An 8337-nucleotide genomic window follows, 5' to 3' on the forward strand; every position below is an offset into this window, starting at 1 on the left:
GGACAGCAGAGTCCCATCACAGGGAATGGTGGCTTGGGAAGGACAAACACCATCACCCCAAATCCCCCCTTTTCCTCATTCTTCCCCCCACTTTATTCACTGCCCATGACACCACATGTCTGGAATGTCCCTGTGGTCAGTGGGGTCCCCTGTCCTGGCTGTGTCCCCTCCCAGGCACCCCCAGCTCCCTCACCATGGGGCTCACAGAAAGCAGAGAAGGCCTTGGCTCTGTGCAACAACCACAACAAAAACATCTCTGTGTGATCAGCCCTGTGTTCAGCACAAATCCAAACACAGCCCCACAGCAGCCACTGCAAAGAAAATTAACTCTACCCCAGCCCAAAGTAGCTCAGCATCCCCCTCCTCTGCAGGGGTGCAGCAGTAAATGAAGCACAGAAATATTCCATAAAAGAAGCCCTAACTCCTGTGCCATGATATCAGACTGCTCCAGGCTCCTCTTTATTAAACACTGCTAAATTCCCTCACAGTTTCTGTCACTTATTGAGCAGAAAGCAACCCTGTGGGACAAACACTAAAAAGCTCTTGGATCCCCCTTTTTAATCTCATTTTTACATCCATTCTTGCACGTCCTCTCAAGGTTTAAGATTTATCAGGCAATAATCTGACTTTTTGCAGTCCTAAGACAATGTTACAACATGGGTTTAAAACCCTGAACTGCTTTTTTGTCATAGCAGGATCTTCTTTCAAAGAAAGAAAAACATCTGAAATGTAGTGAGCTAAGGAGAAAAGCAATTTTTTACTTCTGTGAAACCAGTCATTAGTGGGGTCCTCCATGGGATCAATTCTGGGGATGATGCTTCTTAACATCTTCATTAATGGCCCAGCCAGCACACCTTGGAAAGTACTTTGGCTGGGAACAAAGTGGCTTTCTGCTATTCTCTTTGAAAAAGAAAAAAAATTGTCAAAAAAAAAAAAAAAAAAAAAAAAAGGCAGGAGGGGAATAAAGGAAAAAAGAGAATAAATGGGTGATGAGAATTTCAGAAGGAGGAAGCTCTGACAATAAGAAAAGCTCTAGTTATTCAAGCACACCTCTGCGTTACAAAATCTCCAACACTTCTAAGCTCCAAAATCTCTTCCAAAATCTCTTATCATTATTACACCATTTGGGTAATTCTTTTAGTAAAAAGTTGAGAACATCACACATATCTAAATTTTAAGTTCTAGTTGGCAGCCACATTTATCATAAATCAAATTCAAAACCATTGATTTTAGTTTTGCCTAAAAATTGTTTTAGTTGTTAGTGAGTGCACTTAACTCATGATAAATCACATTTAAGCCCAACTAAGAGTTTTCCACTGGTTTAACTAATTTAAAATTCTACTGTCCACGAAAAGTGAAACAATTCTGAATTTCTGTGACATAAACTGGGTGCCTAAATCTGATAAACCTAATGGAAGGCAACGCCTAAGTGACTTTGAACCTTTGGCAAATTTCTCTGAGCTGCCCTCTGGATCAAGACTGGGAAAATGGACAGGATAGTACTTGCATGGGTACATACCTTTTTAGCCTGCTAAAAACCTGTTAAATGCAGGATTTAATCAGGGTTGTACCTTGGAAACTCTTTGCTTGTAGGTAAGAATAGCTTTTAGAAAATTGCCCAAAGCAGTGTTTATTAAACCCATTGCTAAAAGAAGTTGTTCTCTCGGCTTGCCTGGCTGCAGATAAGGACAAGGTCACACACTTCACTCCTCAAATGCTTTTTTTCAGCCTGTTGGCTTTGACACAGCACTTGTCAGGTTAGCTTTGGGTTACAGCCTAGTTATTCTCTCCTGCACAGAGCATCAGGCTCTTCTTCCTTCTCACTGCATCCCCCCAAACCCTTACAGCAAATCCTCACCACAGCAGACACAAAGTGCCTGCCACAGAGCACAGCCAGCCTCAGCAAACACAAAATGATTCCTCTAATATCAGCCAATCAAAAGGATTTTGTCTTTATGCCTTGTTTCTTAATGCAAGCCAGTCCTCAGTATTTTCACACAAGGTCACCTATGCCAGTTTAAATAGAGAATACAGGTTATAAATTCATACAAATAGAGAACATAAGTTATAAATTCATATAAATAGAGAATATAAGCCATAAATTCATATAAATATCAGTGTGTGGTTAAGGTTCACCTGAAGGGGATATCTGAGTACAAGGCATGAGCAGTTTCTGCCCCTTGTTTTAGTCATGGTTGCAGCACCTTTGGAAACTCTCAAGGTCACACAATTATCCACCTCCACTGGCTCCCATTTCTCCAGCATCCTCCCAATATTTCGGGTTAGCAGACACTCCTGAGGCACCCCAAGTGTCTCAGCCTAAATATTCCTCTCTGCTGCTGCTGCAGCTGCTCCTCCCCTGCCCCTGTCTGAGCCAAGCCCAAAGATCTCTGCAGCACCCAGCACGGCTAATGATGCTGGGGGGATGAGCACAAAGCAGCACAGCCTCCCTCCAGCTGAGGCAGGTGTCAGACGCCTCACAAGCACCTGGAGGTGACACAAAACTGGCAATTAGTTGTCATTTCAATAGCAAGGCTGCTTTCTTGGCCGCGGAGAGCGTGAGCTTGCACAGAGCGCAACAATTTTCCATCCTAAATCTGATTTTTTTTGAAAGTACTTTACAGCTCCTGAAGAGATGGAGCATTAAGCTGCAATGCCTTTAACAGGTTGTGTAATGATCAAAGCTTTAAAAAAAAAAAAAACACAACCAAAAACCCCAAAACTTCTTTGCCATTTTGAGAAACCTCTTGAAAATACAGACAGAAACTTTCCTATTATCATATGTAACTGAGATTTCCTAAAAATATTCCTAAGTTTTTTTCTAAAAATAAACCCAGCGAAAACAAAATCAAACCCCAAACAGATGAAAAAATATATTATTCCTTTACAAGCAGAAGGATATTTACACATCAGTGGCCTATTTCATGTCCTTACCATGCCATTTTCCTAGATCTTAGGTGTCAGATTGCATGGGGAGGGGCTTCTTTTTCCTCTTCTGCTCACAAAATCTGGTCTAAATACACCTTTTTTGATAACTTCTTCCCCCATAGCTGGAATATACCTGAGAAAATGTCTGGTTTCAATAATTCAAGCTTTTCTGAAAAGAATAAATGTCATAGAAAATAATAATTCCTGAGCAGTTCTGGCAATTTTTGATATAAAAAGAAATAAATAGACTGAGAACTTTATTACAGAATCTTCCAGGGAAAAATGGTTTCCTTATTTCATTGGGCAGGGGCCACAACTGTGAATTTCTGTCATACTAGATTGGACTTTACAGGCACACAATAGCTAAAGATATGTTTAAATCATATGGAAAAGGACAAAAAAAAAAAAAAAATACTGATACCCTAAATAAAATAAATTCTCTTTCAGCTTGTTTCTAAAAATGAACAAAACCATGAGGTCTTTTATGTCACAATGCAGGCGAATTATTTGATTCAGATTATTCTGTGATGTGAAGAGTTCATCAGCCTGACTCATGATTTGAACACCAGTAAAACTGATGTTGTAAAACCACAGCTTTCATCACCTCATCTTTTTAATAATCCCTCAAGTCCTTGGTTGGACTCTGAGATTTTTCTCCAGGAGCTGGTTGTATGTGAGAGAATTTCCTGACCAGCCCTGAGCACAGGAAGATGCTTCTTCCAGATAAACAATTATAAAGTGTGATGTAAAGATCTCACAACAGCCACAGTTGTTCTTTGGTTACATCTGTACCAAAAGAAAATAAAATTTGAAAAAAAAATGTAAAAATAATGTATAAAAATATATTTTATATATTTCTATATAAAATATATTTTACATATTTTAATATATTTTCATAAAATATTAAAAATTTAAAATAAATATGAAATAATAAATACTCTGAGCAGTTCTCTGTCCCTGGGGCCAAATCCCATGGAATTCTACACACAGAAATCAGTAAATCCCCAGCAGTGTGCCTGTGGAGGATGCTCCACAAAACTCCCAAAACAGAGCCAGGAATTCTCCAGGAGGACAGGTTAGGGATCAAGAGAACATTTAACATCACCTTTCAACAGCTATGCTTGTGTGCCTGCCAACTGCCACTGTTTAAGTTACAAAATTAAAGCCACACAGGCAGCTTTTGAATATTTTTTGAATTATTTGAAGTGCCACATGAATGGGTCAGTGTCACAGCTCACTGGGTCACACACATACAGGAATGGTGCATTTTACAGCTTGATAGATCTCTGTGGTTCAGCCTTGCTGCTAGGTAAAACTTAAATCAATGCACTTCTTCAAAACTACAGATTTACACAAATAAGACAAAGCTGCAATGGATTAAAATGATTTCTTATATCAGAGTGTGACTCAGCTTCTCAAATGGCTCCTAGGGGAGGACAAGTATCTTCCACAACACAGCCCTGACTATTCTGGGGGCTAAATCCTGCTTGGTGCTGTCTGACAGAGCCCTGGTGTCACCTTCAGCATCCTTATGCCATTATATCCCACAGTCAACCCACATGAGCTTTCTCAAAATTCAAAGTTGATAAAACTTCTCAAAATTCCCCCCAAAAGTGTTTCCTTTGCAATACAGACACAAATGAGAGCTAACAGGAGGAAACTCTTGTTTACACCTAATATATTTGGCCATGCTGGTGATACAGAGCTGGGGAACTTCTGCTGTCCTTGATGTTCTGCTTACACTGACAAGAGAGGAGTTGCTCTGTAAAACTTCCCCTGAAACTTCTTTCCATCCTTTTCCATACCTTGCCTCGAATTATTTTGAAATGTGCTCTGAGCTACAGGAAACATAAACTCCTCTTCCCAGGAGAAAGCTGAGAGGTTGCAGAGCTGTCACTTATTTCCCAGCATTCTTTAATTGTTTGTTCAGTCTGGGGGAAAGAAGATTTTTATAACTTTGGTTTAAAGAAGGGTGATTCCTTATTACAGCAGTAGCTAGATCACAGCTTATTGTACTTCTTATCACCTCCTCTGATGAAAGAAAAGAGCTTGTTTTAGAATAAACTGTCAGTGGCATTGAATAGAATGGGGGTTGCTGCTTCAGGGTTGGCAGAGACTCTGGAGATCAGCAGGAATATTTGTCATTGTCACCAGCTGCTATTCATGCAGCATTTTATTTGAGAATTCCAGCTCCCAAAAGACAAAAGGCACTTGTCAGCTCCCCGAGGAGGGGAAGGCTGCAGGCTGGTGTGTGTCCCGCATTTAGCACTTCAGAACAGGAGCCAGCAAAACGACCAAAAATCACCAAAAAAAACCAAAACACAAAAACAAGCACGTCAAAATCTCGAAGTTGAGCTTGGTGGTGCGAGGGGAAAAAACTTTGCTGCAGCACTGGAGTCACACCAGCTCAAAATATGAGCTCAGGGTTGGGGCTGAGCTTCACAAACCCACCCTGAAGGGATGGAGAGCCTCGGTGGTGTCTCCTTGTGGATGGAGGTTTGTTCTCACAGGAACAAGAACTCAGCCCACGTGCAAAACCCAGCCCCAGTGGCAGGGAAAAAATGAAGGAGAAGTTCTCTGCAGGGCAGAAATTTAACAGCTGTGAGGATTGCTGCACTCCTGCTGCTTTAATCACTGCCTCCCCTGCTCTGCCCGGCCTATAAAAGGGAAATCTTCATTACCTATTAAAGAGTCATTTTCTTCTAGAAACAGATTTCTTGGGATGCATAGTGATGGTTTTATTTGCCCCTGCTGGAGAAGACAGGATGTTTAAATGTCCTGAAAAGGTATTCTACCTACTTGCCCTCTTGCAATAGTTAGCAAAATAGAAATTGGAATAATTACCAGTGCAGGCATCTCCACTCTTCCTTACCAACAGGATTTTCAGACCTGGGAAAAGTTTTATGACCTTTAAGGCAAGAGATGTATGAATTTAACCACTGGCTGAACTGAAAAAGGTAATCCGTTGCAAAATCCTCACAGACAAAAGAAAAAATCTTATGCTTTTATTTTTTCTAATTGATAATACATTTATTTATTCACCTAATGCATCATTAACACACTACTTCATCACCTGAACATTCAAATGCACAAGAATCAGCAGTGCCTCATAACCATTGCAAACAAAAGCCAGTGTTACTCTGAAAAAGAAACAGGCTTTGATTTTTATTGAATTATAAAATCTCTTTTTTTCTCTCTCTCTTTTGAAATTATACCAGAAACACATTTATCTAACTTTGGAAGCCAATAGACATAGCTTGAACGAGGGAAAAATCTGTGTAAGGGTTGTTATTCTTCCTCAGAAGAAAATGGAAACAAATAATATGGTTTCAGACCAATTTACTGCTGATGGGAGTATTGGAATTCCTTGTATCTCCTCCCGTGAGTTACACAGTCTTGGAGCAAATTACATCGTGTTCAGCACAGCCTCAGGCTGGGAATTACAAACAACACAACAGTCTCCAGCCACCAGGCTTATAATGCTAAATATAATTTGCATTAGATTACTTGCTTCTAAAATTATATCACTGTTACCTAAAGAGTGATGCGTGGAAATTTTTATTTTTTTCTTTTTCCTTACTTTTATAGAGCCTTACAAAAGACAAATAAATGTTTCACTGAGGAAAACACGTATCTGTAAAATGGTGACAAGTAATTATCTTCATCAATGTCTTAGAGAAATAATGCTTTTGCTATTTTTGGTATTTCCAGCTGTAAACAAAATGTCTCAATATTGAGGCATGATACGTCAGCTGCATTCACTGAGCAGGTGTTTTCTGGGCAGCTCCCCCAAAGAAAAATTTTATTTTTCTTTTTTGTAGGCTGCCAGTTTGGAATAGCATTCGCATGTTTTGATAGACACTTTACAAAATAAAATCAATATTTGCAGGGAGCAGATAGAGCCCAACTTGCAAGTGACTTGCAAGTCTTGTTTGACACTTAGTCTTCAACTTAAGGGCCAAAAACATAAGGAATAACTCTTTTCACAAAGAGTTATATTAATAGGCTTTCAATTATTAGTAAAAAGTAAATATTTACTATTTGAGAACCTATTGATATGTTTACTGTATTAACCTATTAATATATTTACTATTTGAGAGCCTATTAATATATTTATTTCCACAATCAGGAATAAATTTACAAAAAATAAAAAGGTACTTTTTTTTCCAGTAAAACATTCACATATTTTGATAGACACTTTACAAAATAAAATCAATGTTTGCAGGGAGTAGATATAGCCCAATTTGCAAGTGACTTGCTAGTCTTGTTCTACATTTGGTCTTCAACTTAAGGGCCAAAAACATACGGAATAACTCTTTTCACAAAGAGTTATTTACTTTTTACTGATAATTGAGAACCTATTCATCTATTTGCTATATTAACCTATTAATATATTTACTATTTGAGAACCTATTAATATATTTACTATATTAACCTATTAATATATTTATTATTTGAGAACCTATTAATATATTTACTGTATTAACCTATTAATATATTTACTATTTGAGAACCTATTAACATATTTACTTCCATGATCAGGAACAAATTAACAAAAAAAAAAAGGGACCCTTTTTTTTCAGTAAAACATTCAAATGTTTTGATAGACACGTTACAAAATAAAATCAACATTTGGTCTTCAATTTAAGGGCCAAAAACATAAGGAATAACTCTTTTCACAAAGAGTTATTTACTTTTTTCTAATGACTGAGAACCTATTCATATATTTACTATATTAACCTATTAATATATTTATTGTTTGAGAACCTATTAATATATTTACTTCCACGATCAGGAATAAATTAACAAAAAATAAAAAGGGACATTTTTTTTTCCAGTAAAGAGTGCGATAGTTATAGAATTTTTTCATATCCAGAGGAAGTTGCTATTTTCAGCCAGAGAATATTTCCCACCAGGTTCAGTGCATCTGTTGGAAGTAATGAGGACCAAGAAAACAAAGCAGGGATTGCAGTCCAGAGCTTGCACCTGCTATGATACTGGGAGCAGGCAGAAAACATCTTCAAGATCTTTTTTTATTTTTTTTTTTCAGATGTGACTGACAAGTTTAATTTGTTTGATGTACCTCTTAGTTATGGGAGCCGCAATATTGCAACAGAAGGATGGTGCAGAGTTGCTGTGGCAACAAAGCACTCAAAGTCAGGGCATGAGGCATGAAGGGACTGGGTACAGAGACAGAATTCTCCTTTGGCAGGGGAGAAGTTTTACAACAAAAGGCAAATTGTAGCAATATAACACAGCACTCGCCCCTGACACTGGTAATATCCAGAATATATTAGTCTGAACATCCTCCTTTACAAGTCCCAGTTTGTGAACACTGATAGCAGCCAGCAAATCGTGGCAAACACAGTTAAATCTATGAATCTGTAGAATAAATCTAAATCTATATGA

Source organism: Melozone crissalis, unplaced genomic scaffold, assembly GCF_028551555.1.
Source record: "Melozone crissalis strain CALT ecotype California unplaced genomic scaffold, PUWL_Pcris_2 ptg000038l_1, whole genome shotgun sequence".
NCBI classification, from domain to species: domain Eukaryota; kingdom Metazoa; phylum Chordata; class Aves; order Passeriformes; family Passerellidae; genus Melozone; species Melozone crissalis.